Here is an 18434-nt window from a genome sequence, read left to right as displayed (position 1 = left end):
CTTTCTCTCGATACCGAGCTAAACAAACGCGTCGATAAAGCAGCTACCACGTTTTCCAGACTCACAAAGAGAGTCTGGTCCAACAAGAAGCTGACGGAACATACCAAGATCCAGGTCTACAGAGCTTGCGTCCTAAGTACACTTCTGTACTGCAGCGAGTCATGGACTCTCCGCTCACAACAGGAGAGGAAACTGAACGCTTTCCACATGCGCTGCCTCCGACGCATTCTCGGCATCACCTGGCAGGACAAAGTTCCTAACAACACAGTCCTGGAACGTGCTGGAATCCCTAGCATGTATGCACTGCTGAAACAGAGACGCCTGCGTTGGCTCGGTCATGTCGTGAGAATGGATGATGGGCGGATCCCAAAGGATCTCCTCTATGGAGAACTCGTGCAAGGAAAGCGCCCTACAGGTAGACCACAGCTGCGATACAAGGACATCTGCAAGAGGGATCTGAAGGCCTTAGGAGTGGACCTCAACAAGTGGGAAACCCTGGCCTCTGAGCGGCCCGCTTGGAGGCAGGCTGTGCAGCATGGCCTTTCCCAGTTTGAAGAGACACTTTGCCAGCAGTCTGAGGCAAAGAGGCAAAGAAGGAAGACCCATAGCCAGGGAGACAGACCAGGGACAGACTGCACTTGCTCCTGGTGTGGAAGGGATTGTCACTCCCGGATTGGCCTTTTCAGCCACACTAGACGCTGTGCCAGAACCACCTTTCAGAGCGCGATACCATAGTCTTTCGAGACTGAAGGTTGCCAATATACAATATATGTGTCTCTAGAATTTAAAATGGGGATAACCGAGCCATCATTTGTGGAGGCTTTGTCATGGAAGCAGTTCAATTTTTTTTCTGTGCCAGATGTGCCTGTTTACTGGTGTCTCTTTTGCAACTTCTGTTAGCCCTTTTGAGACAGAAAACTTTTTTTATTTATTTTGGTATGTGAATTCTTTCTGAACTTTTTTGTTAAGTATGAACTCCTTCCCCATTACCTACCCAACCCATACCTGCTTCCATTTCAGCCCCACTTGATGGCTATGGTGACAAGCGGCTGTGCTCCAGTTTCAGGGCAACTCTAAGAGACATGTCCCATTTGTCTTTTATGCCTGGCATGCATCAGGACAAAACACCCCAATGACCCTTGAGAAATGCAGTTTTCCCATGGCCGGATTGGGAACCCCCGAGGGCCACAAATGGCCCCCGGTCCGGGGTTTGGGCACCCCTGCCATGGACTGATGACACTTCAGCAATTTTACTAAGTTTGCAGCTTGTAATGCTCACTTCTTCCTTGAGGTATAATGAGTCCCCAAACCACAGAGCCCCAAATGAGTGACTTTTGCCAGCAGCTCTAATTTAAACAGGAAGCAGTTGTATATTGTTTCAGATGTTAGTGTTTCATGTATGTGTCTTTTGCCAGCGTATAAAGCAGAATTAATATAGATATTTGAGAACATTTTTCAAGTATTGAAAATAATATTCTAAACATTTTGAATGTTTGCATAGTCTTCTCCCCACTCAAATCTTCAGTTGACTCAGAAAAGCTCTGACTATCATTCCAAAGAAGTGGTGGAAGTGCCACTGTATCACACGTCCTCCTACCACATTTCCAGTGTGATATTCAGACAGGAGCCAAGGGAATCCACAAGTTCTGTAGGTGAACAGCTTTCACATATCCTTCCATACAAACTGCTATCAAGTGTTATATCAGAAGGGTGGTAATAAAAGGAATTATAATTCTCTTCAGCTACTCATTTTCCCTGAGATACCAAAGACATTAGCATCAGAACTGTATAGTGTTCTTGTATTTCTGTGTATTTTTCATTAGCAACTGTCACAAAACAGGATGTCCAGCATGAATGTGCACATTAGTGCACACTGAAGTCAATGTAAATTATTCAATTTGGCATGTATAAGTGTGTCTTTAGGCATGCTATTGCTTATCAGACTACACCTACCAGTCAAAGATTCATATAAGTACAATGCCCATTAAAATCAGTCCTGGGGCCAATTGGAATACATCCTATGAGACAGTAACAGATGTACCCCTAGACGAGCCCTGGGGCAAAGTTCTGTGATGCTACCCCCCCATATTTACCCAGCCCAACGTAGACTCGTGGCATTCAGGATGACTTGGAAAGCCTCCTGACTCGGAGGCTTCTCTGCAGACTTAAACAGTACTTCCAGGAAACCGGAAGTACTGCTTAAGATTGCATCAGAAGCCTCAGGAAGCCTCCTGTGCAGTCTGGAATGCGGCATGGATGCAACACTTGGTGCATTTGCCCCCCTGCCTCCCTTCAGGCCCACAGCAGCAGGGTGGGGGCTATCCAGTGTTCTGCATTGAGTGCCACATGTATGATTATATGCCTCTGGGGCATAAGTCGTGGGTGTGTCCTCGGTGCAAGGAGCTCCAGGCTCTCAGGGAACGGGTCCGCTCCCTTGAAGCCTTGGTGGCCGACCTGGAGAAGCGCAGGCAGCCAGAGGAGGACCGTGGGGAGACTTCCGGGGACGATCAGGCTTCGTCCCAACCTCAGGCGTGCAGCTCCTCGGCTGCCCGGGTGGGAAGTCTCGGGACTGGAGGACGTCATCCTGGAGAGGAGGGAAACAATCCCCTAGGGGGGATCCCTTCTCCAGGGGATGGGCCTGTATCCGAGCGCACTCGGGATACTCCTCGGCGGGAGGGGGGTCGGGGGCTTCTTGTAGTGGGGGATTCGATTATTAGAAACATAGAGAGGGGGGTTTGCGACGGATGTGAGGACCGCATGGTGACTTGCCTGCCTGGTGCGAAGGTTGCGGACATCACTTCTCGTCTAGACAGGCTAGTAGACAGTGCTGGGGGAGAGGTAGCGGCTGTGGTGCATGTCGGCACCAACGACGTGGGCAAGTGTAGCTGGGAGGTCCTGGAGGCCAAATTTAGGCTTTTAGGCAGGAAGCTGAAAGCCAGGACCTCAAAGGTAGCGTTCTCTGAAGTGCTACCTGTTCCACGCGCAGGGCCAGCTAGGCAGGCGGAGATCAGGGGTCTCAATGCGTGGATGAGACGGTGGTGTAGGGAGGAGGGGTTTAGATTTGTTAGGCACTGGGGAACGTTTTGGGACAAGCGGGGCCTGTACAAGAGGGACGGGCTCCATTTGAACCAGAATGGAACCAGACTGCTGGCGCATAACATTAAAAAGGTGGCAGAGCAGCTTTTAAACTGATCCCTGGGGGAAGGCCGACAGGAGCCGAGGGGCATCCGGTTCGGGACTCCTCATCCCTATGGGATGAGGATGGGGAGGTTAGAGAACAACAAGACAAAGGCAGGGTAGGAGAAGAAATTGGGAAAGGTAGGGTGATGGGATGTGATAGACGGTTTGGCACAATGAGAGGATGCGGGGACAAAGGAGCGAATAAACAGCCCATCCTGGGGCATTCCGTGTATAAATGCTTTTATGCGAATGCCCGAAGTCTACGAGCAAAGGTGGGAGAACTGGAATGTCTGGTGACAAGGGAAAATATTGACATAGTGGGCATAACGGAAACCTGGTGGAATGCGGAAAATCAGTGGGATACCGCAATCCCGGGCTATAAACTCTACAGGAGGGACAGGCAGGGACGTGTTGGAGGTGGGGTGGCCCTTTATGTTAAGGAAGGGATAGAATCCAGCAAAGTAGAGATTGAAGGTGGGTCCGACTCCACCGTAGAATCTCTGTGGGTTAAATTACCAGGCTTGTGCAGCGATGTAATACTGGGGGCGTGCTATCGTCCTCCAGACCAGAAATCTGATGGGGACCTTGAAATGAGGAAACAGATCAGGGAGGTGACAAGGAAGGACAGGGTTGTAATCATGGGGGACTTCAATTATCCTCATATTGACTGGGTCAATTTGTGTTCTGGTCACGATAAGGAAACCGGATTTCTTGACGTGCTAAATGACTGTGGCTTAGATCAGCTAGTCAAGGAGCCCACCAGAGGACAGGTGACTCTGGATTTAATTTTGTGCGGTACGCAGGACCTGGTTAGAGATGTAAACGTTACTGAGCCATTGGGGAACAGTGATCATGCTGCGATCCGTTTTGACGTGCACGTTGGGGGAAGAATACCAGGCAAATCTCTAACAAAAACCCTTGACTTCCGACGGGCGGACTTCCCTCAAATGAGGAGGCTGGTTAGAAGGAGGTTGAAAGGGAGGGTAAAAAGAGTCCAGTCTCTCCAGAGTGCATGGAGGCTGCTTAAAACAACAGTAATAGAGGCCCAGCAGAGGTGTATACCACAAAGAAAGAAGGGTTCCACTAAATCCAGGAGAGTGCCCGCATGGCTAACCAGCCAAGTTAGAGAGGCTGTGAAGGGCAAGGAAGCTTCCTTCCGTAAATGGAAGTCTTGCCCTGATGAAGAGAATAAAAAGGAACATAAACTGTGGCAAAAGAAATGTAAGAAGGTGATAGGGGAGGCCAAGCGAGACTATGAGGAACGCATGGCCAGCAACATTAAGGGGAATAATAAAAGCTTCTTCAAATATGTTAGAAGCAGGAAACCCGCCAGAGAAGCGGTTGGCCCTCTGGATGGTGAGGGAGGGAAAGGGGAGATAAAAGGAGACTTAGAGATGGCAGAGAAATTAAATGAGTTCTTTGCATCTGTCTTCACGGCAGAAGACCTCGGGCAGATACCGCTGCCCGAACGGCCCCTCCTAACCGAGGAGTTAAGTCAGATAGAGGTTAAAAGAGAAGATGTTTCAGGCCTCATTGATAAATTAAAGATCAATAAGTCACCGGGCCCTGATGGCATACACCCAAGGGTTATTAAGGAATTGAAGAATGAAGTTGCAGATCTCTTGACTAAGGTATGCAACTTGTCCCTCAAAACGGCCACGGTACCAGAAGATTGGAGGATAGCAAATGTCACGCCTATTTTTAAAAAGGGAAAGAGGGGGGACCCGGGAAACTATAGGCCGGTCAGCCTAACATCCATACCGGGTAAGATGGTGGAATGCCTCATCAAAGATAGGATCTCAAAACACATAGATGAACAGGCCTTGCTGAGGGAGAGTCAGCATGGCTTCTGTAAGGGTAAGTCTTGCCTCACAAACCTTATAGAATTCTTTGAAAAGGTCAACAGGCATGTGGATGCGGGAGAACCCGTGGACATTATATATCTGGACTTTCAGAAGGCATTTGACACGGTCCCTCACCAAAGGCTACTGAAAAAACTCCACAGTCAGGGAATTAGAGGACAGGTCCTCTCGTGGATTGAGAACTGGTTGGAGGCCAGGAAGCAGAGAGTGGGTGTCAATGGGCAATTTTCACAATGGAGAGAGGTGAAAAGCGGTGTGCCCCAAGGATCTGTCCTGGGACCGGTGCTTTTCAACCTCTTCATAAATGACCTGGAGACAGGGGTGAGCAGTGAGGTTGCAAAGTTTGCAGACGACACCAAACTTTTCCGAGTGGTGAAGACCAGAAGTGATTGTGAGGAGCTCCAGAAGGATCTCTCCAGACTGGCAGAATGGGCAGCAAAATGGCAGATGCGCTTCAATGTCAGTAAGTGTAAAGTCATGCACATTGGGGCAAAAAATCAAAACTTTAGATATAGGCTGATGGGTTCTGAGCTGTCTGTGACAGATCAGGAGAGAGATCTTGGGGTGGTGGTGGACAGGTCGATGAAAGTGTCGACCCAATGTGCGGCGGCAGTGAAGAAGGCCAATTCTATGCTTGGGATCATTAGGAAGGGTATTGAGAACAAAACGGCTAATATTATAATGCCGTTGTACAAATCGATGGTAAGGCCACACCTGGAGTATTGTGTCCAGTTCTGGTCGCCGCATCTCAAAAAAGACATAGTGGAAATGGAAAAGGTGCAAAAGAGAGCGACTAAGCTGATTACGGGGCTGGGGCACCTTCCTTATGAGGAAAGGCTACGGCGTTTGGGCCTCTTCAGCCTAGAAAAGAGACGCTTGAGGGGGGACATGATTGAGACATACAAAATTATGCAGGGGATGGACAGAGTGGATAGGGAGATGCTCTTTACACTCTCACATAATACCAGAACCAGGGGACATCCACTAAAATTGAGTGTTGGGCGGGTTAGGACAGACAAAAGAAAATATTTCTTTACTCAGCGTGTGGTCAGTCTGTGGAACTCCTTGCCGCGGGATGTGGTGCTGGCGTCTGGCCTGGACGCCTTTAAAAGGGGATTGGACGAGTTTCTGGAGGAAAAATCCATTATGGGGTACAAGCCATGATGTGTATGCGCAACCTCCTGATTTTAGGAATGGGTTAAGTCAGAATGCCAGATGTAGGGGAGAGCACCAGGACGAGGTCTCTTGTTATCTGGTGTGCTCCCTGGGGCATTTGGTGGGCCGCTGTGAGATACAGGAAGCTGGACTAGATGGGCCTATGGCCTGATCCAGTGGGGCTGTTCTTATGTTCTTATGTTCTTATGTACTGCTACTCCGATAAAACTCTTTATTAGGGCACAAATTGAGATGATTTCATATTGATTCTGTGTATACAGCAGACTTTCTCAGCAATAGTATGTGGTTTTCTGGCACTGAGAAAGAAGTGCATTAAAATAGAAACAGGACAGTAACTGGCAGTCTAACTTTTCTTTCTGCTTTTGAATGGTATATTGTTTCACAGGGCTTATCCACCACTGCCTGTCAACAAATACACACTGTGTCATATTAAATATTGACTTGTTGACCTTGTGAAAGCTTCAACAACCACTAAGACTTCAATTTGCCACCTCCAGTTTCAACCCATTTAGGAGATGCTTATTTCTCAAGGAGCAGCGACCTGTTGTGTCAACGTATTTCAGACATATGCAAGAGTGGTTACAATGCTAAAATATATTTTGGTCTGAAGAATAATAATCATGATTTAATAGATTTAATGTTTGGATTAAACGATTTTTATTTTTTATTTTGTAAAAGAATGCTATGACAAAAATATGCACAGTAAGAGATGAATACAGTCAAATTGTATTTGAAAGACTGTATATTTCTCTCCCTGTGTGTATGTGGTGGGGGGGCGTGGCAGCGGGATTAGTACAAGTCTTCTTTTAAATTATTGTCAAACCTAGCTTGCTCATTTTTAAAACTGGACAGGCTGGTCTGGAAAATCTGATTTTAATAGCCGTGACAGAAATGAAATCATAACGCTTTTGTCACTTGCAATTTAATTTGGCACCACAACCTTTGCAACTTTGATGGAAAATGTACTTCCATTTGACCTGATCTAACTGATCCAGTATCAGAACCTGCATTTATTACTACAATGGGGTGTTCATAGCAGCTGCAAAATCCAGATGCCAAGCTTCAGAGCTTATATTTACAACAGTGCCATCTGGGTCTCTGGCTAGTTCCTTTTATTGTTTCTCGGATGCCTTCATTGCTGGCTTTGGTGGGCAATAGAACAGCCTGTGGGATACTTTCTGGGTCAGATAATTTTTGGGAGCCTCTTGTCATTTTTGATTCTATTTTTTCCACTGAATTGAGTGCAAAATTAAGATGGTTTGGTCCTTTTTATGTATCTCAGCACTGTGATTTTTGAACTAATACAACAGTTGGTTCTCATTTAGAAAAGGCCACCTCATATTCTTTAGTATTGTAAGAAGTAAAATATCTCAATGTCTCAACTTTTGGTCATGCATGAAATCCCTCAGTTGATCTATACATTCAGTTGCTCAAAGGATATTTAGAATGGTCTTCACATGGTATCTTTCACCATCCACCCTTCCACCATCAAGCATCTGCTTGGAAACCTCCAACAAAAGAGAAGCCCACAACTGCATGAGGCAGGCTCTTCCAGTGCTGATGGTGTCTTACAGTTAGGAAGTTATGAATATTTATATACTGCTTTCCAACAAAAAATTCACAAAGCAGTTTACGGAGAAATTCAAATAACTAAATGTCTTCTTGTCTCGAAAGGGCTCACAATCAAATAGCCCAATCCCAAGTGTGTGCTATGCTGGTAGAATGCACATTCTGCCAGCATAGTGCACTTTGCAGCTGTCACAATGCAACTGCTCCAGAGAGTGCAGCCTGGGCACTCCTGCAACAGATGATAGATGCCAGCTACCACAGGCCCAAGGGACTGAGACTGTGGAACGGGTGGTGGGTAGCCTGAATGGGGTGGCAATGGGGGCACAGAGGGAGGGCAGATTGCGTCTGGGAAGGAGGCAGGTTTGGTGGCAGCGGCACCAAATCCTGACCACCTTCTTAGGCCTGATCTACCTTCTGCCTTCATGGATTAATGTGGACTTGCGCCAGAAATATCACTGGCATATGTCTGAGTTGAACCACTGGGTCCACAGTTCTCTTCTTCCCTCAAGCGGCACAGAGAGGAAGTCCTTCTGTGCAACTGCCCTTCAGATGATTAAAAAATGGCTATCATACTCTCCCCTTTTGCCTTCTCTTCTCGTGGCTAAGCATACCCAGTTATTTTAACCATTCCTCACCATCTCTGAACCTCTTCTCTGAACCTGTTCTAGCTTATCCTCCTTAAAATGTGCTGGCCAGAAATGGAAGCAGTAGAGCTTTGAATGACCTGGGCATGTTTTAGTCATTTATTACATGGAATACTTACTCCATCCCAAGAGGTGCAGGTTAGATAACAATATGCAAATTATTCTATCGAATCCATGTTCAGCAAGAACCAATTTAAATAAAAATATCTTTTTTTAACACCTTTTCAAAAAAGGTGCTTAAATATCTTTTTTTTAAAACTATTTTTGAATACCACCTAAACTTGGCTTTGGCAAGTTTCCAAGGAAAGGCGATTTCAAAAATATAGATGGTGTGACATTGCTTTACAAACATTGAACTATGCTTTTATGGTACAGTCACAGCTTCCTTTCATTGAGTTAGGCCATTGGTCTATCTAGCTCAGTACTTTCTGTACTGACTGGCAGCTGGTCCCTACAGTTTCCCAGCCCAAACTGCAGATGCCAGGAATCACATCTAGAAGGGACCTTCTACACACAAAGCAGTTGAGCTGTGTTCTTTCCCCAAGTTCTATACCTTGGGTAGCCTGCAAGAATTGAGAAATTTCTGAGCAATACCTTGGCTAAACTTTTTTAGTTACCACAGCCACTTTCTTTGCTTGCACAGTGAGGAACAATAAATTGCCTCAACTCTCTGACATGAAGTTAAAAAACGAAAAAGCAGACTCCATGCACTTAAGAAAAGGGCATTTGCACACTTATATAAAAAAGGGGGTACCTAGCCTCTTAATAACATGTAGCTATTACAATTGTAGCATATGAAGCAGCCTTTAACAGAGATGCCAATAAGAAAAAAGTCACTTATCCTTGAGTATATATTACAGTGCACTGTGAAAATGTGTAATGAAAATTAAAAAAATAGTACTTCTTTCCAAAACTGCTCTTCTTCTTCTTTCTTTCTAAAAAGGGAAAACCTTCAGAAATGAAACATGCATTGAAAAGGTGCTGATGTCCTGTCAATAAAGAACTTTCAGAATACAAAGCAAGTTTCTTTTTCAAATGCAGCCTTGAAAAGGGGAAAGAAAAGTAATAAAACTGCACAATGGTGCCAGTTTTCTGGAACAGGCAGTAGAAAGGAAGAATATATATTTTTTTATTTCTACCCTTTCAGTTTTTTTGTTGTTCATCATTTTCTGCTAGAGACAGAAATGCTGCAGTAAAGGAGTTTAACCAGAAATGATATCACTGTTCATGTTGTTCTAGCAAACAAGAGTTGGCAACCTACTGCCTTGCAGGCCATATCTGGCCTGCCACCTAAAGTAATCCAGCCCACACAAAACTTGGCTGGGGGGGGGGGGTGAAGCCTCTTTAAGTTTGCCATGCGCTGGACAAGAAATGGCAGAGTCTCCTGCCCAGGCTTGCAGTCCCCCTGTGCCATGCAGCTCACAGCAAACTGGGAGGCCAAGCCAAGCTCCACACAGTTGGTTCTGGGAGCATGGTGATGATGCAATGGTTTCATCGCTGAATGTCAAGCCTCATTTGACAAAAAAGGTTGCTGACCCTTGTAGTAATTTATGATTTTTTTAAAAGAGAGAAATGTATCTTGAAGAAGTTTAGGTCATTTCCCCTTTAGATGCCAAATAATATGTTTCAGTTCCCTTCTACTATATGAATGAGAGAACAGTTTGTAATTGCTTTGAAATATCTTTATCTGGATTGGCACAATTTTGATACTGAAAATAGCTTGAGAATTGCCCATATGATAATGTCAAGCACTTCAGCGTTGAACATTCTGTCTCTAGAGGGAGAAAAAGTATCTTACTAAACTATTGTGGCCGGATAGAAATGTGACTTGCTAAATTCTCCAGCTCATGGTTTTATTTATTTAAACAATTTATATCCTACCATTCAAAAACCTCATGGCAGCTAACAATTCAGAACAAATAAAATCTTAAATATGCAATACATATGATAGTAACATTTATTTATTTTTCACATTTTTTATACCGCCCTTCCTCCAAAGAGCTCAGGGCGGTGTACACAGCTGCTCCCCTCCTTTTGTCCTCACAACAACCCTGTGAGGTAGGTGAGGCTGAGAGCAAGTGACTAGCCCAAGGTCACCAGCCAGGAAGCTTCATGGCTGAGGGGGGATTTGAACCTGGTTCTTCCAGGTCTAAGTCCACCTCCCAAACCACTACACCACCCTGGCTCTCACATCCAATCAAAAATCAATAAAATTCAAAATGCCAGTGCACAGACCCTCACTCAAGCCTCACTGTACCCTACAGCAACATAAAGCTGTGATAATTACTATAAAATGGTTCTTCTGGTATATCTTTGACATAGCTTTTCTACTGTGATAGAAAGTGGGAAGTAGGAAACAATTTGAGAGGTGACTCTTTTCTTATGTAGGATAACGTTCATTCTCCTACTGCTTTTGTTTCTGTAATGAGAATATAAGAATGGACCCAAATTCAAAGATGTTTTTTGAAGACGGTGATAATTTGGCTTCAGTATTTTCAGTAGGATTTTATAGCATCATGATAAAGCAATGCCACAATCACCTTGCCAAACTCATTTATCCTGTCATCAGGACATGTCATCTATGCATTTGAGCAAATTTGTCCTGTCACCAGTACATATCAATACATTTATTCACATATACACGTGCAACGTATTTATCCGCGGATTTTTTATCTGCTGATTTGTCTCAATCAGGTGGGGGGAATTGAAAGTCCCACACACCTTTGCCTCCTTTGTCTGCCCTGGCTTCTCGCTCCCTTTCAAGGCAGCCCAAAACACTGCAAAAAGGCTCGCACAGGCAGGGAAATAGCCCGGAGCCATGCACCTTGCAAAGGAACAGGAACACTCCTGGAGCCCCTGAGCCAGCAAAGAGGCTGAGGAGGGAAGGGCCCCCCCAAAAAACCTCTGTAGCCAGAACATGTGCAGCAAGGTGGAGCGCGCACGCGCTCTCTCTCTCTCTCTCTCTCTCTCTGACTCACACACACACAGGGGCAGGTGTGGTAGTAAAAGAGGAGATTGCTTTGAAAAACCCAGGGAGTGTTTGCCAAATTCCCACCCCCCTCAGACTGAGTAGGTGCAGGCTCTCTGTGCTCCAGCCTTCGGAAACAAAACAGCCCAGCAAGCAGGTCTTTCCAGCAGGCCAAGTATGAGATTTAGACTACAATCCAATCCACACTTTCCTGGGAGTAAGCCCCATTGACTAGAATGGGACTTACTTCTGAGTAGGCAGGCATAGGACTGGGCTCTCAGGCTACAATGCAATTCACACTTTCCTGGGAGTAAGCCCCATTGACTAGAATGTGACTTACTTCTGAGTAGAAATGCATAGGACTGGACTCTTAAAAGCTCAGCATCCCACCTGTGAAAGAAGCGGGGATAGCTGGCAATGGGAGGGCTGAGGAGGGGGAGGTGATTGAGAACTGCTGCCTTAGTTTCCTCCCATCCGGAAGTGTCAGGCTGCAGCGTATTTGCATAACTCTATGGAATTTAGCACAACATTTTTTCTTAATCGTGCAGGGTCATGGAACAGAACTCAAGCACATAAATAGGCTCCATCTGTATTTGGGAGGAATTCCAATTTGTGGCTTTTAGCTTGAGTTTGTGTTTTCCTTACTCTCATTTCGTCTCTTCATGATTGCCTTCAGCTATAATCTTAATAAAATCCTTGCCCTTTATTTATAATTAATATTAAAATCATACTGTCAATATTCTAATACAAAATGTGTTTTAGTTTTCATATCCGCTACCTGTTTTTGTCATATGGGTTTTTCTCATTGTATAATTGTTCATAAAGAATGGGCAAAAAGGGAAAGCATCTATGTATAGATTTTTTTTAGTCCCAGCTATCAACCCCACAGAGACTGTTCAGTCCTGCATGATTGAGCCTTTCAGACCACATAAATGCGCAGACTCATATCTATGTCTAGGTTGTTTATCAATGCAGAAATGAATGCATTTAACAAATATAGGGTTAAATTAGGACATGCAGCTGGTTTTAAGGTCATAAAGTAGGCATTTTATTATAGATCTTGTCTAATTACTTTTATAAATAATACCTTTAAGCACCTATGCATTATGGTAATAAATATCACCAGCTTCAATATATGTATACATAAATTCTAGCTCCCTTAATCCCAATATGATATTAAAGACTGCATTATATGCCCAGAAACCTTGTTTGTAAATTTTGCTATTGATATTTCCATTTCAGTAAGAGGCCAGCAAGTGTATTAATGCAAATGCTGCTATGGGTATTTTCATCTCGATCAAAGAACATAAAGTTTATGGCAGTTGTTATGCATAATATGAAACACAAATAAATAGGTTGAATATTTGTTGGTATCCCATAATTGGTATCCCCAATCATGTCATTCAAAGTCACCAATCATTGAAGTATGGCCACCTGCTGGCAAAGTGAATTCTACAATTTGGAAGGAGTTTGTGGTCCTTAGGCAGTTGTGTTGAGCCTGGGACTCTCACAGCTCTAATAAGCTAGATTTGTTTTCCGCTCACCTATATTATACCACAGATAAATACAGAGCAGCAGACCAGACCCCTGCAAGCCAAGAGCTTGGTTATGCTGGCATAATTTAGCATAACATAGATGTGTTAGAGAGCATGCATTTCTTATTCATGCTGAATAGTTTAGATAATTTTTTAAATGACACATAAACCTGCCCATTCCAAATTTGATTGGGAACAGGAATGCATCTTATACAGTTATCAAAGTCAGTAGTTTCTCCACACAGAGGACACTTTAAACAAAATATATATCTGGTAATTAAAACAACAAACAAAAAGAACATATGCACATTTGTTCCTTCAGAGGTGAATAATAATTAATCTTTCTTCAATCAGTTTTAATCCTCAACCCCAGTGTACACTTGGAATATAAAGGGAGACTTGTGATCTCATACAATGCTGCTGCATCTGCATGGAAAGAAAATCCATGTGTGAAAAGACAGGCCACTGTGCAGGGGAAAAGTGAACATGAATAAAGTAGTTCATTTGTAAATGGGATGATACTTCTTTCTCATGCATTAGTGCTTGTGGTACAGCAGAGTAGTAATTTATTGATGCAGATGGCTATGTAAAGTGCATGCAATTTGTGAGGGGGCTTGACCCTTGACTGATGGGCCATATGTTGCAAAGCCCCAGAGGCATCATTTGACTGAATTCTCTTCCTCTCTCTGTCTCTGCACCTATGGTCCTTGTTCAATCATTGAACTACAGACATTCTAAGTCCTCCAATAAATCTCTAACTAATGGCTCACAAGGCCATCGTTTAACCCTTTTCTTACAGAAGTATTCATATGTTTGCTTTTCATATTCACCAAAGTAACTGATAGACATTATTTATGACATTATAATTTTATTGTACAAAGGTAAAATTATGTCTGCACTACATCAGAAACCTTTGGAATGAGTGTATTTAGGTGTGCTGATTAGTTCTGTGTTTCATTACAATTAACATGCATTTAAATTTGTATAGAATTCAGCCTACAGTTTTAAAAACTATTATTATTTTATACTGAAACATTTAGTGCATGATCCTGTGAAAAATTCCTCAGTGAAATCTCTTTTATTTAAGTGTGAAATTAAGTACTTGCTTAATTTTTCCTCTTTAAAAAGTGTCCAACTTTTTAGCTGGCCCTTTCCTACTGTATTTCTAGTTTAATTTCTTCTTCAGTTGTTCCATTTATATCAGAATGAAGCTCAGGAATTTCATAAGCAAGAAACATATTTCTATCTGACAGCAACAGAATAGACCAGTGGGTCCCAAACAGAATAGACCAGTTGGGACCCACTTGTGGGTTGTGAGCTGATTTTTGATGGTTTGCAAAACTGACAGGATGTATTGTTTCACTATGGAAAGTGAAACAGAGCATTACATTAATTTTTACTTTCAAGTAGGCAACTATGCCTCAGTCCACAGGGCTGAGGGGAATGCAGTATCACTAGAATGGTCCCAGTTCGATGAATGTGGAACTTAACAAATGCTCCAAAAGGCAGGCAACCCCACAGTAGTTAAAAGGATAAAAACAGAGACTTGAGTGGCTGATAACACAAAACTTTTCTTAAAAAGTCTCATAAAGCTATGTGGGTCCCAATAGAGTGTCATTTGAAAAAGTGGGTACCAGTGTTAAAAAGTTTGGGAACCATTTGACTAGATACTGTGATCAGTCCCAGTGATCAGCTCTTTCAAATTAAGGGCTATTTAACAGCTGTGCTTAATAATTGTTTGTTTGTTTTTTTAATTATATTGCTTATTTCATTTCCAGTATTGTGTTGGGTTTAACGTTTTCATTCCATGGATAGAAGATTTTTGTGAAAACTTAGATCTAACATATTGTGATGTCTAGTAAGGATGATACAGGTCCAACCTTGTTATACATGGATTTTTTATACACAGATTTAACTCAACACAGATGGCCACTGCAAATGAGAAGGAATGTGCTGATCCCTGGAGAAGGGGAAAAATGCATCCCTTTAAAATCAGTTTAAAAAACAAAACTGCTTTTCTTACTGCTGTAGAGACACAGTCATGCAAGCAGTCATTCCATTCTTCCTGAATGGAACGCTGAGCCAGCCAAAGGCAGGGGGTCCTTTGCATTTCTGATTGCTGGCTGCCTTTCTACAACAGTAAGAAAAGCTGTTTTTAAACCACAATTGTAAAGGGATGCACTTTTTAATTTTTCAAAACTGCTTTTATTTAATACATTTTATGGTATGAGCAGGGAGTCCCAAAATCAAACCCTGAGGGTGTTGAGGCATGAGCAATGGAAGGGAAAGTAACCTGGAAGTGGGTCATTAAATCTATTTTTCCACTTATTTTTTATCCACAGATTTTTTTTATCCACGAGAGTACTCCAAATGTACTTATGATATAGCATTAGTGTGTTACTACAAGAACAATAAATATATTACAGCAAGTCATAGCTTTAAAAAAGCACAGTGTAGGTTATATATTGAGATGTTTAACTATAGTTGTCAGGGAAAGTAGCAAGGAGAAAGCAGGCTGACCAAGGGGACTCACACCCTTCCTACTCTCTGTTTTCACTGGTACAGCAGCTGAAAGGGGGAAGGAACTGGTAGCTCTATCCACTTCCACTATCCCAGACTAAAGAGACCAGGCAAAGGAGAACTGCCTGAGAAAAACCATCTCCCCCAGGAGAGCACAGAACCTCAAGGGTTCTTATTTGAGAGTGACAAGCAAATCTGAAACAAAAACCTTTGACTTCTGAAGGGTGAACTTCCCTCAGATGAGGAGGCTGGTTAGAAAGAAGTTATAAGGGAAGGTAAAAAGAGTCCAATCCCTCCAGAGTGCATGGAGGCTGTTTAAAACAATGGTAGTAGAGGCCCAGCGGAAGTATATACCACAAACAAAGAAGGGCTCAACTAAGTCCAAGAGGGTGCCAGCATGACTAACGACCAAAGTTAAAGAGATTGTAAAAGGCAAGGAAGCTTCCTTCCATAAATAGAAGTTCTGCCCAAATGTGGAGAATAAAAAGGAACACAAATTCTGGCCAAAAAAAAAAAAAAAAAAAAAAAAAAAGTTGATACAGGAAGCCAAGAAAGACTTTGAGGAATGCATGGCCAGCAACTTGAAGGGGAATAACAAAAGCTTCTTCAAATATGTTAGAAGTAGGAAACCTGCCAGAAAGGCAGGGAAGCTAATGGCCAGTCAGCCTAACGTCTGTTCTGGGTAAGATGGTAAAAAGCCTAATTAAAAATAAACTGTTAAAACACATGGAAGACCAAGCCTTGCTGAGTCAGTGGATATAGTGGAACTAGAAAAGGTGCAGAAGAGAACTACCAAAATGATTACTGAGCTATGGCACCTCCCTTGTGAGGAAAGGCTGCAGCTCTTGAGGCTCTTCAGTCTAGAAAAGAGGCGCCTGAGGGGGAACATGATTGAGACATACAAAGTTATGCAGGGGTTAGAGGGATGCTCTTTTCCTTCTCACACAACACCACAACCAGGGGACATCCACTAAAATTGTATGGCAGGAGAGTTAGAACAGACTAAAGAAAATATTTATTTACCCAGAGTGTAATTAGGATGTGGTGATGGCATCCAGTCTAAATGCCTTTAAAACGGGATTGAACATATTTCTGGAGGAAAACTCCATCACAGGTTACAAGCCATGATGGGTATGTACAGTCTGAGATTAGCTGATCACTCATTATGAGGGCCAGGTAGGAATTTTTTTCTGTCTTCTGAATTGGACATGGTTGGCAGTTTTTCTGCCTGCCCCAGACTGTTGAGGGAGGGAAGGTATATTCGGTAGGTTTCATGTATTAAAATTGGTCACTGTGTTTAATAAAGTAGCACAAGTTAAACCAAACTGCAATCTAGTGTCTTTGCTGTCATCTAGCGTAAATAGAATGCTAGATGCAGGTGTTATGTGTAAAAAAGTTGAGTTTGACTGAGGAGGACCTGAGGGAAAACTGCTGCAGGAAAGGAGGCTGCAGTACCCGTGGAGGGAAGATAGAGGCTGCTGCGTGCAGAGGCCTATAAAAGGGGCTGCACAAGACTGGGCTTGGAGATAGACCACCAGGGAAGCCTTGCTGAGAGGAGCTTCAAGACTGAGCTGGGAGAGACCATGCTGCTGAGAGCTGAAACCTGAGCTGAGGGGAGAGAGTTGCAGCAAGGAGCCCCTGGAAGAGACACACAGAGAACCAGGGAGCAATCACCCAGCCCCTTTTCCTCAAGTCCTGCTGCCTCCTGCCTGCATGGTGCCTGCCTGCCTCAGGTCCTCAGGGAATTTGGAACTAGGTTGTGTTTTTATTTGGTTAAGGTTCCATTCCGAACAATAAAGGCCTTAAACCTTTTGTTGGTGTCACTGTGTTTGGTGTCACTGTGTTTAATAAAGTAGCACAAGTTAAACCCAACTGCAATCTAGTGTCTTTGCTGTCATCTAGCGTAAATAGAATGCTAGATGCAGGGAAGTGGCAGAGAGATGCAAGTATCTTTTAGTCTTATGTTTGCTCCATGAGGCATCCGGTGGGCCACTGTGAGATACAGGAAGCTGGACTAGATGGGCCCTGGGCCTGATCCAGCAGGGCTGTTCTTTTGAAAGCACAACCATCTTTAAGCAATTAGATGTGACAACCCCCTGAATTCCTCATGACCATGACTTAGGCAGGCAAGGAGTCAAAAATAACTACAGGTCGTGCCTCATTATCCATTGATTTGGCATCCATTGATTTGACTCACCACTGATACCAGGTCCACCTTTATATGCCTTTTAACAAGGAAAAAAAAAGCACCAAAATCCCATTTCCTACCTTCATGCTGTTAAACTGCACTAGATGCAAGCTTCTTAGGTTAAAGATAGCTTTAGAGACACACTTCTGGGTTTCTCGCTCCTCCATTGTCACCCCAGAATGCATCAGTATAGATGCTATACTGTATAAATATATCAGTACATATGCATAATTTCATTCCATTAGATTCCATTATTCATTCCATCTTGTGACTGAATGTGGAATCTATACATATGCATTCTGGGTTGACAGTGGAGGAACTAGAAATCTGAAAGTGGGTCTTTAAAGCTATTTTTCCACTGACTTGGTATCCGCTGATTTTTTTCTAGAATGGAATGTTGGATTCCAGAATGGAACCCCAGTGCATAATGAGGCACAACCTGTAGCAGATTGAAAACCCAAAAGAAAAGAATGAAACAAAATGGGGAAAGGGGGGGGGGTAGTAAAAAAGTATAAGCAGGTTTATGGAAAATGCCTGAATATGGATGTACAGACACACAAAAAGCTTGACTAAATTAGATATAATAACTGGCATATTTAATTAATTAATTAACAGTATTTATATACCGCTTTTCAACTAAAAGTTCACAAAGCGGTTTACAGAGAAAAATCAATAACTAAATGGCTCCCTGTCCCAAAAGGGCTCACAATCTAAAAAGATGCAAAAGATATCACAGCAGAAGGAGCTGGGGCGTTACTCAAGTAGAGCAATGTGCACAAGTCCCCAGTTTGC

At 43.3% G+C, this 18434-nt stretch overlaps 1 protein-coding gene across 1 annotated transcript in view; it reads left to right on the top strand.

The window, feature by feature from the left end:
• Nucleotides 1–18434, top strand: part of ROBO2 (roundabout guidance receptor 2) — a 606994-nt gene that overhangs the window by 256306 nt on the left and 332254 nt on the right. The gene's annotated exons all lie outside the window — the stretch shown is intronic.

Source organism: Tiliqua scincoides, chromosome 3 (assembly GCF_035046505.1).
Source record: "Tiliqua scincoides isolate rTilSci1 chromosome 3, rTilSci1.hap2, whole genome shotgun sequence".
Lineage (NCBI taxonomy): Eukaryota > Metazoa > Chordata > Lepidosauria > Squamata > Scincidae > Tiliqua > Tiliqua scincoides.
Note: the sequence above shows the minus strand (reverse complement) of the source record. Positions and strands in the feature narration are given on the sequence as shown.